This window comes from Prunus avium, chromosome 4 (assembly GCF_965620075.1).
Source record: "Prunus avium chromosome 4, drPruAviu1.hap1.1, whole genome shotgun sequence".
Taxonomy (NCBI): Eukaryota; Viridiplantae; Streptophyta; class Magnoliopsida; order Rosales; family Rosaceae; genus Prunus; species Prunus avium.
In genome coordinates, this window is record NC_142287.1 from 19,463,793 (window position 1) to 19,473,854 (window position 10,062).

The 10,062-nt window shown below is 38.6% G+C and overlaps 1 pseudogene; it reads left to right on the top strand.

The window, feature by feature from the left end:
* The first annotated feature begins 2,096 nt into the window (after nt 1–2,096).
* On the top strand, nt 2,097–9,762 carry LOC110767878 (cytochrome P450 71AU50 pseudogene; annotated as a pseudogene).
* Nucleotides 9,763–10,062: the final 300 nt, after the last annotated feature.

Genomic DNA, 10,062 nt, shown 5'->3' on the forward strand with positions numbered 1-10,062 from the left:
AACTAAAGATAATAAAACGATGGTTTTATTGGAAAAACCGTCATCTGTATATATTATCAATGACCTCTTTTAACACCATAACGTCTTTTTATATACAATCAACGACGGTTTTACTAAAAAATCGTTGTTTTAGAGTTAATAGACGACAATATTTCAAGAAATCGTCGTCTTCACATTTAATAGATGATGGCTTTTTAACAAAACCGACGTCTTTGGATATAATAAAACATAGTTCTTTACTTAATAATAGACGACCCTTTTTATAAAAAACCGTCGTCTTTACATATAATAGACGACCCTTTTTATATGAAAAGGGTCGTCTTTAATTCATAATATACGACCATTTTCATATAAAAACGGTCGTCTTTACATATAATAGACGACCCTTTTTATAAAAAAAACCGTCGTCTTTACATATAATAGATGACCCCTTTTAAAAAAAAAACCGTCGTCTTTACATATAATAGACGACCCCTTTTATAAAAAAACCGTCGTCTTTATATATTATAGACGACCCTTTTTATAAAAAAACCGTCGTCTTTACATATAATAGACGACCCCTTTTATAAAACAACCGTCGTCTTTACATATAATAGACGACCCTTTTTATAAAACAACCGTCGTCTTTACATATAATAGACGACCCTTTTTATAAAAAAAACCGTTGTCTTTACATATAATAGACGACCCTTTTTATAAAACAACCGTCGTCTTTACATATAATAGACGACCCTTTTTATAAAAAAACCGTCGTCTATACATATAATAGACGACTCCTTTTATAAAAAAACCGTCGTCTTTATATATTATAGACGACCCTTTTTATAAAAAAACCGTCGTCTTTATATATTATAGACGACCCTTTTTATAAAAAAACCGTCGTCTTTACTTAATAATAGATTACCCTTTTTATTAAAAAACCGTCGTTTTTAAAAATAATAGACGACGGGGATTTACCGTCGTGGTTATATGCATGAAAAGACGTCGCTTGATTTTACGACGGTTGAAAAACCGAATACACGACGGTGGATTACCGTCGTCTATTTCGATTTTTGTAGTAGTGACAATTTCTTGATACATGAACACAAAATGATACGACATGAATACGAATGAATCATTAAAAATGACTTGATAATATCCATTTTAAATGCTAGCTTATTGTTAACGAGTGAATTTGTACCTAACGAATTAAGAAATAATCGCATACGTAACACAAGTGTTGGAGTGGTTCACCCATAATGGGGCTACATCCACTACAGTTTATAGCTTTATATTTGTATTTGAATATGGAGATTACATTTTACATGAGAGAGAGATATGTGAAGAGAGGCTTAAGAGCTCTTGTAGAAGAGAAATAAAGGGCTTGGGAGAGCTCTTGGAGAAGTGGTAGTTGCTGGTCCCTTTGCTTGGAGTTGGTGAGCTCCCTTTTGTAGTCCAAGTAGTGGTAGAGTATACATTGCTCTCCTTGATTTGGGGCCTTGTGCATTGAGAAGGCATAGGAAGGGGCATGGCCAGCTACTCCTTGTTTGGTGGGATGTGAGTTATGACAAACTGTTTACCTGTTTTCTGTTCTACCTGTCCTAGTTGGGTAAAGTTCCCCATTGACCTGAAAACCATTGGTGGTCAAGAAGTCAACTTTCTTTATGTGCGAGCATACCACTTTTAGTAGTTAAAAACCTTAACAGACTTAATAGATGTAATAACTTGCGCCCCAAGCTATTGACTTGAACAAACAATTGTGAATTTGGGTAAGGAATATCTCCCAAGTAAGTTCTTTTCCTGCCTCAAACGGGTAAGGACTTTATAATTTCCTACAGTAAAAACTAGTAAGTTTAGTCGAAATACAAGTGTTTGAAAATGATAAAACAAACGAATTCATGGGGGAACTGTTTATTATACACTAAAGGAGAGGAACTGCCAAGTTTGGAAAGAATTCAGAACATTGGGCTTTAATTTATGCCTGGATTGCCGCCTGTGACTTAGGCTGGATTGGATGTATCTGTACTGGAATTGCACGTCAGCACCATCAACTAATAGAGATTAGCTGGAAATTGATACCAATGTTGAAATTGGCAGAGCTGTAATCAGTTTGAGCCATGGAGAGGCTTGACAAATGGGCAGAACTGAAAGTTCGTGTCTGCTCTGACTGTTCTAGAGGCCATCTATATGAGATTAAGACAGGCTGGTGTCTTTTCTGTGTTTGATCTGGGGTTTCTTTAACTTGGGCTTGATTGGAAGTGGCTGGATTGGCAGTTGTTGACTTGTGACTGCACTTCTGTACATGTTCTGCTTGGTTGGGGATCACTTGTGTACTATTCTGGTATGCTTAGGACATTAAGTGTCTCTGAGCATTTGTTGAGGTTTTCATATGATGAATAACCTGAGTTCTGCCTGGTTCACTTGTTTAGAACCAAATTTGTAACGGCAGAAAGCCGAGTTCTGCTTGATTCATGTGAGCTGAATGGCATTTGCAACGAGAGCCTTTTGAGCTGCTTGGCTGAGCTGAATTGGGCTCATAAATCTAAGTTATGCCTGTTTTGTTAGAAACTGGATGGCTTTTGTAAGCTAGATAGCTTGATTTCTTCTAAGTTTGAAGACTTTTGAGATCGTGTGATCTTTCTTGATTTTTGTCAGTTTGAGAGTTTTTGGTTTGATTTTCTTTTTTGGTTGTCCTCGCTCCAGTTCATGTACCCTTGTATTTATATATATAAAAGAATGACGGGAACTGAAGCACAATTGCTGGAAAGTGCTCAACCTTGACAGGACCCGTCCCAAAATTCCTCAGAATTCGTGACCAATTCCATGGTATTTCCAAGATCCAACTGATGCCGGGCCCACTTACTAACCATAGCCTCTTTTCCAAATCAAGGAAAAGAGGAGCGAGACTTTCTGCTGAAATTTCGTCCAAGTCTCCCTTGGAAAATGGACATTTTCCAAATTTTTCAACCTGTTAAAAACACAATCATATAGTTCCAACAGTAGCACGCACAAGGTAATAACATGCAATTTACATAAATGGCCTCCGGCCTTAAATTCAACCCTAACATAGGCGATAACAAAGCATATCTAAAGCAAATCCAGTTTACAAACGGAACGGAGTTCAACATAAACAAAATAGATAAAGATTGTCCTATACAAAGTCGGGGATTGGAAGTTCAGGGCTCCGCTCTACTGCTCAGCTCAGGTCTACTACTTTCTGGGGGGGGGGGGGGGGGGGGGGGGTGCAAAACAGGAAAATTGTAAGTTCACAAAAACAAAGTTTTGTTATATTTGAAAACCACATATAATAACCCCACTGTTTGGAAAACAATGCTAAAAACATGCAATTGAATCTATTCCTACGTAATCTAGGTGGAATCGAAGTACTCTCACATCCCCAATATCATATAATAATATCCAAGTCAAATCCTTTGACTCCACCCAAACTGTTCCCGAAACATAGACTTATATATATATATGGCAGTGTCACACTAGCAAGAGTACGAGGGAAACAATCTAACACGGGGATTGTTTGACAAGCCCGCAGGGTTTCAACTTTCTACCCTGCGTCTAGGGATAAGCTGTCCAACCGGGGGACTACCACTCTACAGCATACACGCCAGGAAATCCAATGCCACGTGTGGCCAAACCCAACCACTAAGTCCTACGTGCACAGACTGCTTTATCACACGCCGTGATAAAGTACAACATAACCAAATTTGCCCACAAGCCGGATAATCCAGCGCCACATGTGGGTACAGTAATCAGGGGAGGGTACTTAGCATGGTGAAATCACATATTCACATAACAATCAATAAAGTACCCCAACTCATTTTAATCTCTTGCCCAATTATTCAATCACAGAGTAAATAACAATTTCTCAAAACATATTGTTGGGGTCTTTTTCCTTTGGATGTAGATAATCTAATCAAGATTTAGCTTGGTTTGGCATGAGAATGGAATGAAGTTGAGTCATACAATTCCTTGGAATCAAGGTATAGCCTGGTATGACATGAGAAAATTTGAAGTTTCCTAAAATTTATGTGCTAGATGCTTGACTTGTCCTTGAGTTGGTTTTTTTTCATGCAAATTTGGCTTGATTGATTTGCTTGGCATGTTGTAATTTCCTTCTTGGCATGTTGCTGAGGTCATGTTTGCTCATTTACAGCACGGGGTTGCATGAGTCTGAATGGCAACATGTTTTAACATGGGTAAGCCCCTAAGAGGTTAAAGTCTCGAAAAGGCATAATGTTTGGGAGTGAATTGCAAAATTGATTTTTGACAAAGGCTAGGTGTGCTGATTACTAGTGGAAACTCATTACTGGTGGAAACTCAGAGGTAGATGGCTTGTTGTAATCAAAGAGATGATTTATATTGTATGGCAAAAAAGGTGGATGGGTTTTCTTGTTTGGATGGCATGGTGTCCTTCTTTGAATTTGCTTGGCATGAAGCCCCCAAGTCAGCTTGTTGGGGTCAACAATTGGTTGCAGAGTTGGGTACGTAGAGGCCTGCTTTTTTTTTTTGTTCTCCTACAACTTGCTTCAAAGAAGATCTTTGGAAGAAGCAAACTGAAGATGAGAAGGAAGAGGTGAAGCGAGTTGCTGGAAGAGATACATACAGCTTGTTTTCCTCCAAATAAGTAACAAACAGTTTACTTTCTTCCAGGAGGAAAACTGAAATTTACAGCAGCTTCTGGATTCTTGTCTCTCTCTTTTGCTTGGCATGAAGCCCCCAAGTCATTTGGAGTTTGCATGTGTAGTTTGCTATGATGGATTTGCCTAAGCCCTCATAGGCCTTTTGCAAGATGTTTTGTTAGAGAAGGTATATCTACAACATAAGAGAAAATATTAGAAATGTTTTTGCATCATTTTTTTTTTCAGAACAACTTAACAAAGCAAAATTGAAGAGAATGCTCTTATCTTCAAATTTTCTTGTAGTGTAGTTGCATGAATACTAATTTCAAAGCTTGTGATTTTCAGGAGCCACTACAAGACTAATGGCCTAGTCCCCAGCAGAGTCGCCATTTATGTTGGGGTCTTTTTCCGTCGGAAGGCTCCTTCAGGCTTGTTGATTCTCGGACCGCCATAGAGTGGTGGATCAAGCCTTCGTTGCCCCTTTTTCTGAGTTAGCGAGGACTAGGCCCAAAGCATCCCAAGGGAACAGCATGTCCCAGGGGAGTACTCTGTTCTTCTTCCAGTGGCTGCGTGTTTGGTTCTGACGTTTCCGGCAGCTTGACGAAGAGTTAAAGATGACTTGCTGATGTTGATATGAAATTATATGAGCTTGGAATAAGAGCTTGGAGTGTGGGAGCTAAAGATCCACAAGTTTAGCAAATGAGAATGCATGTGCTTGGCTTGGTGTTGGATATGCTTGAGTTTGGGTGTTGATAATTTGATGTTTGTGGCTATGGTGCTTATAGCTTGGAAGGAAGGGAAAGCTTGGAGTTATGCTTGGTGAGGCTTCATAGAAAAGAAGATGGATTTCAAGAGGAGGAGGTTATGGTTGTAATGCTTACAACAACCAAAGCAAGAAGTTGTTGTGTTGCTCCAGCAGCTAAAAGAAGCTGAAGAAGGGGATTGATGGCTGCTGGGATGCTTGCAGCAGCCAAAGCAAGAAGTTGTTGTGCTGCTGTTCGGTTCGTTTTTACACATGATTTATCATGTTATTCACCTAATATTTTGAGTTAGTTCTTGACATTTTATAGCTTTTTACTTCCTTTTTGTGTTTTCATAGGTTTTACCTTGGTTAGAATGAAAATGAGCTAATAGTGCATTATTGGTTATAAATTCTGATTTTGTTCATTTTCGTAGGTCCATTTCTTGGCCTTGGATCAGCATGCTCTGGTGCTCATATGAGGTGAAGATCTTTATGAAACCTGTTCCAATGGATGTTAACTACAACATATCCAAATTTGAGCTCCATTGGACAAGTATAGCCTATCCAACTGATCCTACATGTTACCATAGCTCCAGAGAATTATCTTGCTCCAGTTTTTACCTCCATAAGTGTCATCTTGATTCTTCTTGTTACCATAACACTTGGTAACAAGAAATTACTTTGGTTGAAATATATTTTCTGAAACAAAGAGCATCTTGGTGAAGACAAGAACAAAAGAACCCATCTTGGCAAGGAGACAAGGCAAAAGGCTTTGGCAAAAGAATGAGTTTTATATTAAAAGTGAGAGCTGGAAAGCAAGGTGAAGGATGCGCAAAGGAGCAAAGGGAGTGCAATAAGATTGGAAGTGATTCATTCTACATTTTGCAGAGATTTTGGAGTTGGAGATGAAGCTTGGAGCTAGGGAGCTCAAGGAGGAAGACAAGGGCAACAAAGCAAGAAGTGGAAGAGATTTCCACCATTGAAGACCTTGAGCTCCCATTTTCACAAAATCTTTATACTCTTTCTAGTTTTGTTTTGAGTTTGTATTTGAAATAAGTATGAGGAACTAAACTCCATAGCTAGGGCTTAGGTTGAAGCCCTAAACATGATTACTCTATTATTTTGATACTTGAGTGTATGAATTTCTAGATTTTGTTGATGAATTTCAATTCACTAAAATAATCTATCCTTGATGTATGTTCTTCTTTGATTGATCACCTTTGAAAGCATGCTTCTTGAGGTTGTTGGGATTGTGTGTATCTTCATATTTTCCTAAGAAACAAATGGATGGACTAAGAACCATCCATATGAATTGGTTTCTTGAATGCCTAATGTAAACACCATGCTATTAGGATTCTTGTGATGCTCATATTCTCTTTGAACTTAATGGGTTTTCCTTGTAATTGAATCGAAGTACGAACCATACCTAGGTTCGGTTATGGGGAGGGCACGAGTATTGTAGCACGAACCCTGCACTCTACTTATTTTAGAGAGTTTCATGCATCTTGAGCCACTAAACCCGATCTTGATTGCGAACATCTTCATCAACACGTTTAGAATTCATCATTTGAGTATTCACGAACTTGAGTAGGATTGTTTAGGGTGGATTCCGAAATCCTAGTGTTTGTTACTTTGTACTTTCACACTTTGATAACTCATCTCTGCCATTCTCTTTTAAATTTAAGTTTCATTTACTTTCATGCATTAGATCACATGAACCAAACCAACCCCCCCCCCCCCCAAATTGTGTTTGTGTGTTTACATTGTTTGAAATGTGGTGTGTTTTTGTCATCGCTTTTTGTCTGTGTTTGTACTTGGTTTTGGATTTTGATTCGCTTTGTGTTCTTCGTTTTTGTGTGCTGAATCCAACCGTATAAAGAACGTGAAATTTGGACAAACGGTTGGAAAGTTATAGGTCAACAATTGGACAGAGGTCGAAACTGAAAAACAGAGAAAACGAATCTGCCCAAAAACGACCGGTCGTTACTATTCAGGCGACCGGTCGCTAGCCAATCTGCCAAAAAATGACCGGTCGTCACTGTTCATGACCAGTCTCCATCACTATTCACATACTGTTCACAGGTGATAAACATGTGATAAAAGGGTGATAGAAAGTCCTGTTTGTGTTTTTCTTTGGTTTCTTGTTTTGTTTCTTTTCTTTTACCTTCTTTACTCATTTTTAGTTTCCAATTTGTTTTGTGCATGTGTGGTGTGTTAAATAAGTGTTCTTTATGTACTCAAATTAGAACTTGTAGGAAGCCGACAGTTCTTCTTGGGATCGACCCCGTACTTACATAATCTATACCTCAATAGATTCGTGCACTTGCGGGTATTTTTAATTGGTTGTTTGCACATTAATTTGTGTCCTTTTACGAATACAACAGCTACTCCAGCAGCTAAAGGAAGAGCCGATGGCTGAAGAAGGGGGTTGATGGTTGCTGGAACGCTTGCAACAGCTGAAGAAAGGTGAGTTCTCATGGTTGCTAGGAGGCTTGCAGCAACCAAGAGATGTTGATTTTGCTTGGGCAATGCCTCCCAATTTATAGAAGGGGAAGGCTCTCTTTGGTTTCCAATAGGTAAAAGGAAGTGTTGGAGCTAGTCTATTTCCTATGGGTAAAAGGGAGCATTGGGACATTCTTATTTCTAACAAGTAAAGCTAAGCATTGGAAAATGACTATTTCCAACGGGTAAAAGGAAGTGTCGGAATTGGCATGTTTCCAATGGGTAATAGGGAGTGCTGGAAAAGGCTTATTTCCAACGGATAAAGCTAGGCATTTGGAAAATGACTATTTCCTATGGATAAAAGGAAATGCTTGGAAAATATATCATTTACTTACCCACATTGGAGAACTCTAAGTAATGGGCTTGGACTTTGGTGCTCCCAAGTAGCTAGTCCAAAGTCTCCATTATCCAAAAGCTTCTGTGAGCCTTGTAGGCCTCCGTAACCTTCCACACCACAATCCCTTGTGCAAGCCCCGTAAATCACATGACTTGGGTTCATGTGAGCTTGATAGGTGATTGACATATGAAAAATGTATTATTGGCCTCACTTGGCATGGACACTATTATTTATTTAATGAATTAATTCACAAAATACAGCTTGGATCAACGCATGACCGACATTTTATGTTATATTGGGGTTTAAATGTCTTTGGGCTTCTCGTGACTTTTTTGGGCCTCAACACATATAATACATATTCAAAACAATTATAAACCTCAAATATCAAATTAAGGAACATCTTCAATCTAACAATGGAGAAAGGACTAAAGACTTTGTTGATGTCATTGTGGGCTTCATGGGATCCGAAGAATCTGAATACCGAATCGAACGCCCTCATATCAAAGCGATAATAATGGTTAGTATACACAAAAACATAAACATATTGGCATGGTGGTATTAAACACCAAATCCTTGCATCATTTTAATTATTTGTCCTTTTATTCTAGCATTGCTCGAAGTAAAACGAAACTCTTGTGAGAAAATTTAACATGTCGAGGTTTAAGATTTGTGAATCTGAACCATTAATTAGGTGGAATTTTGTTTCAATTGATATGTTATACATGTCCCTTTTGTTATTTATCGTGCGTATATAGTTTTGTCTGTGTCTGTTACACCACTTAATGTAAAAAAAAATTGGCAAATTTCTTTGCAGGACATGCTGGTGGCCTCCATGGACACGTCATCAACAACGGTGGACTGGGCACTGTCCGAGCTCATGAGGCATCCAAAAGCAATGAAAAAAGTCCAAAAGGAGCTAGAAGATGTTGTTGAATTAGAGAGAATGGTAGAGGAATCAGACTTGGAGAAATTGGACTACTTGAGCATGGTAGTGAAGGAAACCCTGAGGCTACACCCAGTTGCGCCATTGTTGGTTCCTCATGCAGCCACTGAAGACTGCACCGTCAATGGCTACCACATACCCAAAAAATCACGCGTCATCATAAACGCTTGGGCAATCAGGAGAGACCCGAGTGCTTGGACCGATGCAGAGGAGTTCATACCAGAAAGATTTGAGGGTAGCGACGTTCATGTTAGAGGAAATCACTTTCAACTTATCCCATTTGGCTCTGGCCGAAGACGTTGCCCAGGAATTCAGTTAGGGCTCACTGTGGTCCAGTTAATGTTGGCACAACTTGTCCATTGTTTTGATTGGGAACTTCCAAATAACATGTTCCCAGAAGAATTGGACATGAGTGAGGCGTTGGGCATTACGGTGGCAAGGGCCAAACATCTAATCGCTACTCCTTCTTATCGACTTCACAAATGATCATAATATGTCTGCAATGCCTCATTTTGTACTTTTAATATTTTGTTGTATCGTTTCTGTTTTTCTACCATATACATTCTTGTAATGCGTTACATTTGTTTTCTTCACCTGAAGAAAATTATAAAACAAAATTGAAGAAATTAAATAAAATCGCGTTACGTACTTAAGTTGAGGGTCTCTTTCTCCTTTGGTTTACAACTTGGATAGATTTCTTGAAACAAGATACAAATAAGCAGACTATATTAATTGTAAACATCAGGCACCCCATGTCCCATTCTTTATATGTAGATATGACAAATTCCTGCAGTTGCTGTAGGCAAGCTGACTGAAAGAGAGCAACACAAGTCACCATGTCTATTATACCAAGGCTTTATAGTTACTTGTCAAGCGCATGAGTAGTTACATATATGTGTTCATTTTGTAACTACTGTATATGTGA